The 15962-nt window shown below is 38.1% G+C and overlaps 1 long non-coding RNA gene across 1 annotated transcript; it reads left to right on the top strand.

Annotated features, from left to right (window-relative positions):
* Nucleotides 1-1923: 1923 nt before the first annotated feature.
* Nucleotides 1924-15712, top strand: LOC132437220 (uncharacterized). Its single transcript, XR_009521976.1, has 3 exons — nt 1924-1953; nt 14433-14472; nt 15633-15712. It is a non-coding gene; the product is annotated as an uncharacterized lncRNA (long non-coding RNA).
* The last annotated feature ends 250 nt before the right edge of the window (nt 15713-15962 follow it).

Genomic DNA, 15962 nt, shown 5'->3' on the forward strand with positions numbered 1-15962 from the left:
CTTTGTGATTATCTCCCAGTGGTTTGGTCATTTTTATCTTTTTGAAGTTTTGCTGAATCTGGTAAGTTATATTTTATAATGAATACTGAGTACTATGTAAAATGAATTAAAAAGAAGATCACAGAGAAACTATAATCCCAACCACTAGTACAAGAGCTTAGGAAAGAAGAATTCATTTTATTGGACTGTATCGGTTATTTGTTGTAAAAGTCAGTAAAGGATTGGTTTATTCTGAATATGGTGTTTTATTGGTTAGGGAAAAAAAAGCTGCTGCAGAATTTCTCAGGTGATACTTGTCAAATGAGTTTAAATTCTGGGGTTCCAAGTAGAAATTTCAGCAAGACCCTCAAACCTGATTTAACCTTGGATGATCATGTGACCAGTGTGTCTTGCAGAGCGGACCTAATTGTGCTGAAGCTGCAGGTGATCCATCCTCCTTGGGGTGATGGGGCCTGAGAAGGGGCTCGGCAAGTTGAAGCAGGGACCTCAGGGGCCACGTGAAGATGAGGCACTTGGGAATCCTGCAACTCCTTGCACTGCTGGCAGTAAATAATAAATGAAACATCAAAGGAATGATACAATTTAATCACATATATGTTACTACATAGAATCTTATCTAACGTTCTACTGTGAGAGACCAAAAAAAATTTTTTAGATGTTGCCTTGCAGAAAGTCCCTTTAATCTTAGTCTGAAAATAAGTAAAAGAGACACATTTTTTAGTAAATGCTTATTATGTCAGGTGTTCTCCCAAGAGCTTCACATGCATTAACTCAACACTTACAATGAGGCTAGGAGGTAAACGCTGTTATTGTGTCTCAGACACACACACTGGGGTCCAAGGAAGGTAAGTAATTTGCCGAAACTTAGACAGCTAGTATATAAACGCTGGAGTACAAATCCAAGCCTTTATCTTTCCCTTCCAAGCCCATGTATTCCTCCATCATTCTAGAAGTAGTTTCCAATGAGAATAGCCTTTGAAAATTTGAAAAGTTTTCTGAGATTCTGTATCTTCACATGTGAAACAAGTACACTAATGTTGGCTTAAGAATTGTGAAGGTCGTGTGAGCATTTGAAGTACCATTAGCTCTTAGTAGCTCTTAGATGGGTGGGCGCTTAGGCACTAGGCAGGCGATGGTTTCAGGCTGTAGAAACACCATATCCAGATCTTGTTAGCTTCCTTCTGCAAAAATTAACTTGGGCATAAGTAATGGAATAGGCTTCCATTACTTCAATTGCTTCAATTTTCCCCATCTTTTCAAGCCATGGTTACCACCAATTCAATGACCATGCTTTTCAAATAATAACTAAACACATGATCTGATAAATTATTTTTTTCAAGTTTTTGAATTCATGTAATACATGTTTATAATTATAGAATGTTATAGAAGGGTGTAACAATTATTTTTTTCATACATAGAATGAATCCTTTATTGAAAATAATACTGCACGAAATTTCAAATTATACTGGAAAAACTCAAGCATATGATCACCAGACTTTGAACAGATACAATTCATTATGTAAGAGGGTTGGGGGATATACCAGTAGCTGGCGTCAGACTTCCTCTTAGAGAGTATCTTGGTTGGGAAACTACCTAGATGAAACCTGCTTGGGGAAGTGAGAACAAGTGGAGACATCAGAGGTGGGTTCCGTGCATGAGACCAGAGAAGATGCAGATTAATTTTTCATCTCAAACAGAGGGAAGAATATGAAGACTAGTCATGAGAATAAGGGAAGAAGGTAGAGAAGCCACAAAAGACAAAGAGATTCTGAGACCGCTGCTGTGTAAAAACCCATCCTCCATCTTTCATTGCCTGGGAATCTTAATAAAGTCTGTATTCTTACAGGTTGTGTGTGGTTTGAGATATTCGAAAAACTCACGGTGGCTGAATGAAACACTGGCATCAGTTGCAGCAGAACAAAGAACAGACAAGAAAAAGCAGAGGCCCCGAAGGTAAAGGGATCCATGAACAGAGTTTAACTTCCCTCTCTCCTTGCTTGGGGATTCTTAGAAGTATGAGGGAAGACCTTAGGCCCTAAAACCAAGGGTCGTGGGACTGTGAACCAAAAGCACCTAGAACGTGCAAGGGTCGGGGACTGTGAACCAAAAGCACCTAGAACTCAAGGGTCAGGGAGGCTCATGTGATATGTGAATACATTTATAAACACACTTTGAGTGGGTCTTTGCAACTTTTTACATTAAACGTGGGATCAAGAAGGAATAAAGATTCCTTGTTTATCCCATGGCCTGGAGTTTAACTTTGTAGGATATTAAGACTTTTGTATAAAATAAAACAGAGCATTCATAAGCAGAATTTTGGTCACAGTTGGAATGATTTTTTAGGTAATTGGAATTTTGCCTTATAAAAGATGCTGGTACCCAGCAATATGGCTTCCATATGTCCCCAACCTGACATTTAACGAGTTTCTAAACTGATTATTGTATATAATAGTCACCATGGATTCCAGCTGTAAATGACAAGCATATCAACCCACTAGTAATTTATATAATCCCTCTGACTTTGAAATAGTCCTTGCTTTTCTCTTTGAGAAGCTTCTCTGTCTCTGTCTCTTTCCCTCCTCTCTCTCATTAAACTACAGTTGCTTAGATTATTCCCAGTGATATCTTGTGACAGGGATATAACCAGTGTGAGAGCTTAATCCTCCAGCTATGGGATGCCTATGGGCACATGACCTTTGTACTGCATCCCAAGCAGCCTGACATCTGGTGGATGGACAGGTGGGTAGGTCTATCTTGATGCTCACAGAGCCATGAGGGCAAGACTAACTTAGCCACTAGAGGCTGTAGGGGTCAGAGGATCTTAGAAAAAGTTTAAGCTGGATTGGTGCCGCCACTTCTTTATATCCCATTTATTCCTATGACTTATTTACTATCCCCAAGTACCCAACCACCAACTCCAAAGGGTATCGTTGGCCTCCTAATTACCAATCACAAATTTTCATCTTTATTTTACTTGACCTCAAATTTGACATTGATCTCTCTCTTTCTTGATTTTTATCCTGAGTTCCCCAGTGACACTATTCTCTTTTGGTTTCTATGTTTCTAACCATACACCTTAATCTCTTTTAAGGGTTTCTTCTCTATTCTTTTATTTTCATGATCTGATGTATTTCCTAGGCTTTCGCTATCATTCCCAAAACACTGTCAATATTTTTAAAAATGCCCCCAGACTGATTATGTATAACTCTCTACTAAATGTCTACAACTAAACTATTTATTCTCAGTCTCTTTCTCCCCCTCCCAATCCCTCACATCAAACACATCACCAGGTTTTATTTATGCTACTCCAGTGACGGTTCTTGTCTTGATTTTATTCTTTATGCTTGAGTATAGTTCCTCTTTATCATCTTCCCAGAATATAATAATCGCTTTAAATCATGTCCTTTTTTTTTTTTTAACCCTCTCGTACCATCCTCTATACTGTGGGAAGGTATCTTTCTCACATGTGTAGCAAACCGTCACTATGGTGGGTTCTCAACAAATACGTCTCCCGGTATCCATGCCCTTGAGTAGTCATGAGCTCCATTGGCTCTGGGATTGGCCATGTGACTTGCTGTGACCAATCATATATCATCACACACAATGCAATTGCAGGCTTAAGTGCTGGCACATCAGAGCTTGTCCTTTAGAAATTGTCCCACTTGGAATCCAGTCACCATGCAGTGAGGAGGATGGTCTAGAACTGGCTGTTGGAGGAAGAGTGGCCATGTTGTGGGCAGTGAGGTGCTGCAGCCAGCAGTCAGCATGAGGCCCCCACACATGAGTGAGGTGTCTTGGATTTTCAGCCTCAGCTGAGTTCCCAGCTGAATGCAGCTGCATGGGAAACTCCAGCTGAACCTACATGGAGAACTGCCCCACTGACCCATGGAATCATTACAAATGATAAATTTCTATTATTTTTACCCACTAAATTTTGAAGTGTTTGTTATGCAGTAATAGAAAACTGAAACACCACACGTGAGCTTAAAATCCTCTGTTGGTTTCTAATTTCCTGTGGGTGACATTAAAATTCATTTCCATGTCTTGTCAGCCTGTCAAATCAGGACATAACCTGATTTGCAGTCTCATCTCCCATCTTTCTTTGTACCGTTGCACAGGCTGTGTCCTCTGCATGAAGGACCGTCTTCCTCTTTCCCATGTGGTCAGGCTGTCACCCTTCAAAACTGTGCTCAAATATCACCTCCTTTGTTACTTTCTCCAGGCGGTTAGCCACTGACTCCTCTATGTTGCTATAGCACTTAGTACACACATCTTCTTTATTGTCCGTGACATGCTTATTTAAATTTGTTTTGGTTATATATTTGTCTATCAGTTTGTTTTTCCAATTGAACATAGAGATTGAGTGGTCTGGTCCCCACTTACCTCTCTGGCCTTAGTTTTGCTCTCACACTCTGGCTGCTGTACCCACATTGAGTCCTGTTCACTCTTCCTGGGTCACTCTTCCATCCTCATCCTTCCACCACCCTTCATCCGCAATTCCATTTTTCACACCTCGATTCAACTGTTAGGTTCCCCCATAGACATCGCTTCCTCAGGACAGCCTTTCCTGACTCTGCAAGGCTGTAGTAGATGCCCCATTCGTGTACTTCTTTCATAGTGACTCTGCTCACCCCCAAAGCCAATTCGTATTTCACCTCTTTGCTTGTCTGCACCTCATAGGAGAACAAAAATGCTTAGAATCAGAGAATGATTCTTCCTTACACTTGAATCTAGAACAAAGCCAGCATAGAGTGTATATTGAATGGATATTTGCTGCAACAAAGAAATAAACGAATAAATAAATGACGTTCTTCATATATACCAGCCACACATCCTGAATTTTTAAGGATAGTTATGTTTTCAAACGTTCCATGCCAGAGTCTCTACAGGCATAATCGTACCTGCCAAATTTTGGTTTGGAAAAATAAGATCCAGGTACCTATAAGAGTAAAGTATAGTGGGGGTATTGCCTTTCTTTATTTGGACTATTCACTTAATGTAGCCTAAACTTACATTAACTTTTATTAGCAACCATATCATGCTGTTAGCTTAGAATGAAATTGTGGTCAAATAAAATCCCCAGGTCTCTTCCACATGAACAATTGTCAAAGTGTATAAACAAACTGGTTGAATTAATAGCTGGGGACAGCTAATAGGGAAATCCTATTGCTTAAAATGCAATTCTTTCTGGGCCAAATGTTCACCCATCTTAACAGTAATTGCACAATGCATTTGCAGCTAAGGCCTCATTAAAACTTCATGCTCACCTGTGCTTAAGCAGCACCGAGGATGCACGCGGGTTAGGGCAATGGCCAGGTGATTGCCTCCTGGGCTTGCCCAATTGTGAATTTCAGTTAGAGCCACAAAAGCCTGTGCCTTTGTGTCATGATTTATTATAGGGAGCTTGTGTCCCAGGGGAATTTAAGCAATTCAGAAGCAGCGGGAAGAGACAGGGAGGCAGGTGAGCAAAGAATTGAGCGACTGTTAAAGGTATTGTGACACCTTGTTAATTATTAACTCTGGCAGCAGGCTGTCAAGGTAGCCGGAAGGGGAGGGTAGACCTAATTAATTATCCAAACAGCATTTCTAAGGAGCAGATATAGTCCAGAAGCAGGCAGTTTCCATGGAGTTGGGCATAAAAAAGTCATACACTTTGAGTCTTAGTGAACCTGGATGTATTCCAGAAACACTTGCAGGTAAGTTCTGTGTACCTGCACTGTTTTCCAGTTGGATTCATGGCACAGGCCTCAAGCTGCCTCCATTAAAGAGACACTATAGGTTTGATGGCCAATTTTTAACCCGAGGTAAGAGGAATGGTACATAGAAGAGAAGGAAGGGAGGAATATTTGGGCTACATTAGGGCAGTTGTTTAAATTACCTTTCTGTTCAGTGCAAAGTCACTGAGAGGGAACCCTATGACATGACTGATTTTGTAAGAACTCGAATATAAAATGACTCTTTTCTGTAGGATACTTTGGAGAAACTATACATATAAGATAGAGGGTCTCACCAGATCAAGGGGATAAAAATCTAGAGGTTGGGTGAATAGAAAAATGCAACTCGGAGGAGGAGGCAGAGAAGAAGGGTTCTCATGAGAGAAACGAAGGCCTCCCGGGGCAGGTCTGCTTTCTGCTCTCGGGGTGCTGGGGCTCCTTCATACCTCTTCCTCCTTAGGCCAGCTGCCTCACCACATCACCTGAGATCCACACGCGTAAAATAAAAGATGGCGTCTACTTCCCAGACTTATCGTGACAATTCAATGAAATAGCACACATTCATTTCCCAGGACAACCATTCTCTCCATTGCAGGAGATTGATAAACAGAAGGCACCTTATCCACACCTGCCATTAGGCCGCGTAGGAACTAGCGAATAGGAGGACTTTTCAAGGAGGAGTGGCTTCAGACGTCTGCGGGCCACTTCCTGAAGTAGAGAACTTTATATTGTCTGTCATGCTCGGCCAGGCACCATGCTACTTTCCAATGCTGTCTCCAATGCTGTCTCTGGGTTGCCACAGGTGTGCCCTTTACAACTAGAGTGGGCCCTTCACATAGACTTGGATGTGAAGGGTTCCTTCTAAAATTGTGCAACATGCAGAACTGAACGTATACATGGTCCCTCATAAAGTACTTTAAGTGTTTGTAGATTTTTTTTTCTTTCCATGAAAGTGAAACGTACACATTACAGAAAACTCAGGAAGTACAGAAAAACCAAGTGACAAAACTATTCAACTGCTCAGAAACAATCCCTCCTACAGCTTTAACGTGTTGGTCCATTTCGTTCCAGACTTATTTCTTTACATATTTACCCCTGGCTATTTACTAGCTGTATATTCTGTTCTCCCTCTGACTGGGACTGACCCTTAAATCATTAATGTTAAGAATGAAAGAGAATCTTTTGTGACTCCCCCTGTAGGATGATAAATTCAGAAAACTTTTTTTCTGACATAATCTAAAGTATTAGAGTTAATTGCTGATACGTTTTTACATTATATATCTTCTTTTTAAGGTTTATTATTTTGATATCTGTAAGTCATAAAATAAAATTAAAATCTTAAAAAAAAGGAGACAGAAACAAAAGAACCACTACCGTGATAGCTTTAGAACCCACAAGAAGAGTCAGGCAGAACTGATAACTTCGAAGACCTACGCGTCTCTGTTAGATGCTGTGGTATTCAAAATTATTCAATTTGAAATAAAACTTGAGATTTACATTTGCCTCATGTTGTTAACCCTTCTTTCTCATTCAGGATCACCAAGAGTTACTGACTAGATGGTGCCTAGTGGGGCTCAGCTATAAATATTCTTAAAAAAAGAAATTGTTAGAGTGCTTTACAGTTTACAACGTATATTTACTTAATGCATTATGTTGAACCTCCATAATGACCTATAACATTTAGGAATCATTGTGTTCATTTTTACGTATGAGGTCACCGAGACCCAGAATGACTTAGTTATTTTTCTCGGGTAACCCAACTGGTAAGTGGCAGAAATCCATGTCTGAGAGCCTTCTCCAAACCTGGAGACTTCCAGGGCAAGCAACCTGCCTAAAAGAACAAGAATGTCAGTGGGCTACAGTTTGGGGTCAAGGTTGTGAGCTGTTTTGTGTATGTTGGAAGAGTCATGGTCTTTCATTGAAGAGATCACACACTTTATTCACTATAGGTTCCAAGTCTCATTCTCCTCTTAAAAAAAAAGAGTCAGTAAGTTTATATAATTAGTGTCTACAGAATAAATTTATATTTTTTTCTCACAAGTGTTACTTTTGAACTGCACTGAGCACATCTACACACAAATTCACTCTTTGCAGAAAAATAGCACATTAATTGCTGTATTAATACATTTTGATTTTTTCTATTTAAATTGTTAAATCAGAAGAATAAATAGGATGAATCATTTCTTAAATTTATAGAGTGGGGCCCTACAAGGGTACATTTACCTCAAAGTTTGGTATGATGCTAAAGGGTTTAAAAAATAACTTAAAAAATACCCAGTTCTGTCACCACAATTTTCTTCCCTTCATCCTCTATGTAGAATATATAGATATGTGATAAATTTGAATCTATATTTATAATTATATAACTTATATTTATAATATAATACAATATTATATTATAAATATAAGTTATATAATATTATAAATATATATAGAAATATAGAATACGCAATATATCTTCTGCCGTCACTAAAATGGGTTGCCTCACCCAGATTAACGCTGATGTGATTTATCAGGGCCTTTAGTCTTCTGCATATACAGTGATGATATTGTTATTCTCTTCTTTCTATGCCCTTAAGAATCTTGATCTAAGTCTCTTATAAAGGGTAAGAAAGAGAGACTTCAGAAATGAGTATTTTCCTAACAAACTATCCCTTTATTAAAAAATTAGGATCAAAAGAAAAACAATAACTTATTCTCTACTGAAAGGATATAGGTAATGATCATCCAGTTTAAAGTAAGAAATTTTAAAACACCACAGAGGTCATTTTGAGAACTCTGTTATCACCTTCTATAAGGTTCTTTATAACTAGTAATTTACCTTAATTTAGGATTACAGCCCAAGTTTAATCTTTCTATTATATTCATTGATTTCCAGATCTATTTCCAATTGATGCTGTCATTGTGGTTTGTCTAACCTGAGAAACAGGAAGTGGAAATTTAGGTCTTTGTGCCTTTCCAGAACATTTTTCGCTCTTCTGATATTACAGGTCATGAAAGTCAGCTAGCATCCTTGCTTTTTCAGTAGGAGGTAAAAGTTAATGTGTAATGGGAAGTATTTACTGAAACTGAAGATTTTGTTAGGTGAGGAAACGGTTGCTGCTGAGAATAGTTACGTTTTAAAGGAACTATACTATTATAAAATACTGTACTTTCAAATCGATTTGGAATACAAAATAGTAAGTTTTTCAGATAAACCACTGTGCTTGTTTTACTGTTACCTACATAATCTATAACTGGAACTTTATGAGTTATTTGACAGTAAAAATATTTATATGTTTCCTTTGTATTATGTGTTATTAACATGAGTTATATCAGCAGGTCACCACCTTATATTCCCACCGCCTTGTGAGATATAAGAATTTTTTCAGAGTTACTGTAAATCTGCTAAAATTCCTTTTCTAACTTGATTTCTTCAAGGATTGATTTTGGATTTACCCAAAGGGATATCCACCTTTGTTACGTCTCTACTACCTGTCAGGCAATGAACTAAGGGCTTTCATAAATTACTCCATGTAAATTCTACCATTTCTGTGTAAAGCAGATCTATTGCCTGTTTTGCTGATGAAAAGACCGAGCCTCAGACCAGTTCAATAATGGACGTCAAATCATGCAACTTAGAACATAGCAGAGCTGGCATTGGAATCCGGGTTGTCTGGCTCCAAAATCTGCCTTCATGTCTTTTTTCTGTGTCTTACTTCTTCTATATTCCCCAAGAGTTGGGTTAACTTTATGAAAGTCTTTAGTTTCCGCAAGTTGGCTGAGTAAGTAGGATCTTTATTTATCATTCCCCTACTGGAAGTTCTTATCCCTCAGTGTATTGGCATTGAAACACTTGGTGCTAGGACTCCTCAGACTCCAAGTGTGCAGGGAGCCCTGGGGAGAAATCAGAGGGTGTTAGCATGCACTTAACAGAAGTATCACATTTACATAGCAACTGATTACATTTACATTTCCTCACCTGTCAATTCCAGCCTCTACCCAATCAGGTGGCAAGTATAGAAAACACCTAAGAAGAGAAGAAGCCATAAGAATTCACCCGATTTCTTTTAACATAGCCAAATCCTCTCTTGTGATTTGCAAAAAAGAGAAAGTCATTTATTTCTTACTTTGAATTCTGTGGGGTTACCTATTTACATTTTGTGAGTAACAAAACTCTCATTTTGTCTGTGTTAGTCAACAAAGGTGAATGGCCAGAAATAGGCTATGCTTTTGGTATGTGCTCAAGTAATAGGAACTAGGGCCATGCCACACTAAATGGAACCCTTTCTCTCTTTTAAGGGGACTGGGATGGCTACTCAAGTGCAGTGAATAGGCACATAGGGTTGTGACAGGTCTGGGTTCGAATCACATCCTGACCTCTTTGTGTAGGTTATGGATCTGTTGATAGCCTCGGTTTTTTATCTGTAAAAGAACAATTGTAATGCCCCAGAGAGTGGGCAAAGATTAAGAGTGTAATGCGTCCAGCACAGAGATTATAGTGGCAAAAAATGCCAGTTACCCCAGGGGAGCAGAGTTCTTTCCTGCCAAGGTGTGCTGTGACACTACATGGCTTTCATGTCCTTGATCTCACGGTGCCCTCATTTTCTGATGATTGGAATCAGGCTCTTTAGTATTTATCTCCTTGTTAATTGAATGACTAGTTCTGGATAATGGATAATTCTCAATTTTCTATTTTTAGAAAGTGTATAAATAGCTAAATTAGATTTAGGCAAAGTGAGCTGCAGTATTTGATATGCTGAGGACATAATTAGGTTGCTCCGTTTACCTACACAGTCGCAAGCAAACGTTAACTAATTAATCTGTAACAGACTTTGATGAACCTTTGAACTAGATAAAAATATGCCAGTCATGGCAAAGTTCTACTCTATTCTTTGAGAACTTTCAAAGGACTGAAAGTGAATAATATATTTGGCTTTATAATATCATCTGCAAGCCCTGATTTCACCACCCTGAAATCTTCAGAGGTTTCTCACTGCGTCAGAGTCAAATAAAAGACATTAGGGTAAGCTAAAAAATAAACCCTTGTGCCAGGAATCAGAAGACCCACGCTCTGGTTCTGGCTCCTCTCTTTACCCTTGGTAATCTTGGACAAGATATGCAGCCTTCTGGACGTCAGTTTCCTCATCTGTGACGTAAGAATAATAATCACGGGGTCGGATAGAGGTTTGCAGGCCACGGTGTCTGTGAAAATACGTCTGAGAGTCCTAAGTGCAGGCCTGGTTGTTAGGCATGGTGATGAAAGCCTTGGGGTGTTTCCCCCTCTACTTCCCGGGGCCCTCTCCACCTTCCAGAGCCCTCTATTTTCCATTCTTTGGACCCTCCCTGCAGTGATTTACTGTCTCAGGGCCTTTATTGACATTTGTTCTGGTACCAGAATGCCCCATCCCCAGAAACTCACCCATCAAGGCCCGGCTGCAACACTAAAACTTCCATAAGTCCGTCACCCATGCTGTGTGCCAGTTGGAGAGTTTGCTCGGCTGGCTCCCAAGGCACTGTTCGTTCTGTTCATTAGACTTACCACATGCTGCCTTGTTTTATATTATCACATACAGCACCAACCTATTCACCTTACGTATCATCACCGTTCTTCTCTGGATTTTCACCTACGCCTCTTTTCCTCCTGGTTCCAGGAACTAAACCCACTGTTTGCCTCCAGTACTGTTCCTTCTCACCTCCTCTGGGTAGTTACTCAATCATGCGGGCTCCCTTCCCTTTCCTTCCTCTCAATGGAGCTCATGCCCTGAGCCCACAAACATGCCTAGATGTCCCCAAGCCTAACACAATTTCCCATTGCCTTCCTTTCCCGGTCAAGGTTATGAAAAAGCAGAGTGCAATGCTGCCTTAATTTCCTCTCCTCCTCACTTTTCCACCCTTAAATCAGGGCCTCATACCCATAATCCTCTAAAGAAACGTTTCTTTGCTGTTTCGGCAGCTAAGCCTTCTCTTTGCTTGATTGCTCTTTCTCCAATTCATCCTGAATTCCTCCCCTAAGTACTTCTTTTTCAAATGCAGTTCTTACTGTGTTACTTCCCTCCCTCACAGAAAACCTGTCTACAAAAGAACAGGAATTCTCAAAAAAGAAACAAAAAATGGCAATAAACATGAGAAAAATATTCAACCTTAACTGGAAAGCAAAGAAAAATATCTTATAGTTTGATCCATTTTTTCACCTTTGTTATTGATAAAGTTAAAAAAATATACAAAATAATTGAACTTAGGGCTAAAAAACACATTTTAGGAACAGCGGTTTCAGTGCAACTTGGTACAGTCTTTCAGAAATCGTCATAAATCACACATGCATAATTTCAACCAATTAAATTCTATAAGCTATAGTAATTTCTTACTGCATTATTGTTTATAATAGCTAAAACTTGGTAACAATTACGTGACAATGGAAAGCACATATCCCTACAATAAAATACTAGGCAGCCACTAAAAAGATTGTGTACAAATACATTTATAGACATGAAAATATTTTATAATATATATTATGCAAAAAATTTTTTTAAACGGCATGTAAAAAACTTTTAGTTTCAGAAATATTTACTCAGGAACTATTTATTGAGTACCTGCTCTGTTCCAGGGTATTATTCTAGGTGCTGGGAATATGAGTATGTATAGCAAGTTTGGAAGAATATATACAAAATATTAATGATAGTGAAGGTTTCTAGGTGGTAAAATAATTTTTAGGTTTTCTACAATGTATATGTACTATTGTGCTATGTATATGTGCTATGTACTAGTTCTACAGTAACTCTACAATTTTGTAAATACCAATTTCTTTAGAATAAACATCAGACTCTTCAATGTCATAGTCATACTTCTTCTTCCAGCCCTACTTTCCATAAGTCTGTCCACTTGACATCTACTATATATTTCTGTTTGTTTTATCTGTCCCCTGAATTTCTTATTATATCTGTCACATGGGATGTTCTTGCTCCATCTTGTCCTGGCCAAATCCTATATAACCTCCTTTGTAGGCGCCCAACAAGAAACAATCTTCCTCATCTCACATATTGCCCTGTCTCTGGTCTCTCATAGCATCTCTGTCTCTCTTCCTCCCATGACCAGACTTCACGATCTTTGAAAGCAGAGCCCATAGTCTTTTCTTTATTCCCAAAGGTGTGCTCACTGAACAACTTGACAAATGCATGCCTCCCTCTCTAGATTATACATTCCTTGAGAGCAGGGGATCTTATTCTTCATTGAGTCTTCTACACCAGTATTCACACGGGGCACCATTCTCTTGAGCATGAATACAGGCATGAAAACTTACAAGGAATCAAAGTCTAGATCCTCAGCTTCCACGTGTACTCAGTCCCCAGACTGAGAATGCAGGCTTGGGACTGAGGTGCCATTCTGGTGCTCCTGTACCATCTCCTTTTTTTAATCACCTTCTCCCACTTTACTGAACAAATAAACGTTGCCCTAATATATAAATGTCTCCTGGGCACCAAAGTAAAGAACAGTTGGAATTTTTTCATGTAATCACATCATTTTTTCCATCCCCATCACCTACAAAGTTCCATGAGAGTGGTGGCTTCTTATTCTGTCCAAGTGACAAATTCTTAGCTAGGCTCTTTGCTCTGTCTATCGACCTATCTATCAATGATTTTATCTTTCTCTATTTTACAATTAGAATACAATAGGGAGAAGGTTGTCATGGAATACATATTAAGACATTCCTTTGAACCGAAAAGTGAAATCACACATTTTTCAGGGAGAGGGGGAGTCCGACTGGACTGGTAGATTTGACAAAGAGGAATTGTTTGCCATTTAGTTTATATGGTGGACATTCTTTTCAATTCAGTGAGCTAAGCCTGAATCTTCGAATGTTGACAAAAATATATTTAAAGCATGAAATGAGCTAAAAATATTTTATTGTATTAGCAAAGAACTTTTGAAATGAAACACTTTGTTTTAAATGAATCTTTCTCAGTATATTGTGTATAAAATATTAGCATGCTTAGTGCAACACACCTTCAAGTAAAAGAGTAACTGATATAATTAATAGTCATTTGATATGTCTTTGTAATTCCTTTAAGTTTCTTTCCTGGAAACTGAAGAAGAATATGTTCAGTATCTGGGTAAAGGTTTAAAAAAAAAAATCCTTTTGCAAGTCATGTGTTTTCTAATATTTTGCTTTCCACAAAATTGAAGGAGATCCTCAACAAGTTTTCAGCTCATCGTGAAAATGTTTGATCATAGATCACTTAGTGGTATTTGCATATAACTTAGAGTTTGTGGATTTGAGTGACAGTGTATAGCAAAATTTTCATTCTTACCTGCTTATTTATGTCAACAAATGTTTTCAGCACTACAGCTATGAAAATGACATTGAAAATGGATTTAATGCCGATACTATATAATTCTAGCAATAATGAAGCATTTATAAAATTTAACTTTTATTTTTTAATAATGTCTCATCAAGACTTATAATGATAATGATGAGTCAATGTGGAAGAATATTTTAGTACCTAGACCCTGATGGCCAAGTGAAATAAGTAAATGCATTTTCATTTATGTACCTATTTTAGTGGCAGAAGTGAATGATTAAGTATAATGAAAACATCAGTTTAAGAAGAAAAAGGAACAATGTAAAAGTACTGACTCTTGAAGAGCTTGTTAATATTTTTTAATTGATGGTGGTGGATAACAAATTGCTCTGGTATTTATTTATTTATTTATTCTTATTCAGATTATTTTCTCATATAGGTTATTAAAGAATACTGAGTAGAGAACCCTGTGCTATACAGTAGGTCCTTGTTAATTATCTATTTTATCTGTAGTAGTGTGTATATGTTAACCTCCTTATTTATTCCTCCTCCCACAACTTTCCCCTTTGGTAACCATAAGTTTGTTTTCTAAGTCTGTGAGTCTGTTTCTCTTTTGAAAATAAGTTCATTTGTATCATTTTTTTAGATTCCACATATAAGTGATGTCATATGATATTTGTCATTCTCTGTCTGACTTAATTCACTTAATATGATCATCTCTAGGTCCACCCATGTTGCTGCAGATGGCATCATTTCACTCTGTTTTTATGGCTGAGTAATTTTCTATTGTATATATGTACCACATCTTCTTTACCCATTCCTCTGTTGATGGACATTTAGGTTGTTTCCTTGTCTTGGGTATTGTAAATAGTGCTGCAATGAACCCTGGGGTGCATGTGTCTTTTCAAATTACAGTTTTCTCTGGATATATTGCCCAGGAGTGGGATTGCAGGATCATATGGCAAGTCTATTTTTAGTTCTTTGAGGAACCTCCATATAGTTTTCCATAGTGGCTGCACAAGTTTACATTCCCACCATCAGTGCAGGAGGGTTCCCTTTCTTCAAATCCTCTCCAACCATTTGTTATTTGCAGAGTTTTTAATGATGGCCATTCTGACTGGTGTGAGGTGATACCTCATTGTAGTTTTGATTTTCATTTCTCTAATGATTAGTGATGTTGAGCATTCTTTCATGTGTTTTTTGGCAATCTTTATATCTTCTTTGGAGAAATGTCTATTTAGGTCTTCTGCCCATTTTTGGATTGGGTTGTCTGTTTTTTTGATATTGAGCTGCATGAGCTGTTTGTATACTTTGGAGATTAATCCCTTGTCAGTAGCATCATTTGCAAATATTTTCTCCCATTCTGTAGGTCGTCGTTTTGTTTTGTTTATGGTTTCCTTTGCTGTGTAAAAGCTTTTAACTTTAATTAGGTCCCATTTGTTTATTTTTGTTTTGTTTTCATTACTCTAGGAGGTGGATCGAAAAAGATTTTGCTGCAATTTATGTCAGAGTGTTCTGCCTATGCTTTCCTCTAAGAGTTTTATAGTGTCCAGCCTTACATTTAGATCTTTAATTCCTTTTGAGTTTATTTTTGTGTATGGTGTTAGAGAATGTTCTAATTTCATTCTTTTACTTGTAGCTGTCCAGTTTTCCCAGCACCACTTATTGAAGAGACTGTCTTTTCTCCATTGTATATTCTTGCCTCCTTTGTCATAGATGAATTGACCACAGGTGAGTGCTCTGGTATTTATACTCAACTTGATGCATTTCCAAGAGGGATGTAATTATTTTATTTTAAAATGTCCATAGTTGCAATAACCAGAAATTAAACCCTTTTCAACAATTTGAATTTGTGATAAAAATTCAGGTATTGACCCAAAAATGTGTGAGAGTATACCTGGGTTTTCAAAATTCTTTGGGGAGACATGAGCAGAGATAGTCAAAAATAATTTACCCTATAAGACAGAGT

This window comes from Delphinus delphis, chromosome 14, assembly GCF_949987515.2.
Source record: "Delphinus delphis chromosome 14, mDelDel1.2, whole genome shotgun sequence".
NCBI classification, from domain to species: Eukaryota; Metazoa; Chordata; class Mammalia; order Artiodactyla; family Delphinidae; genus Delphinus; species Delphinus delphis.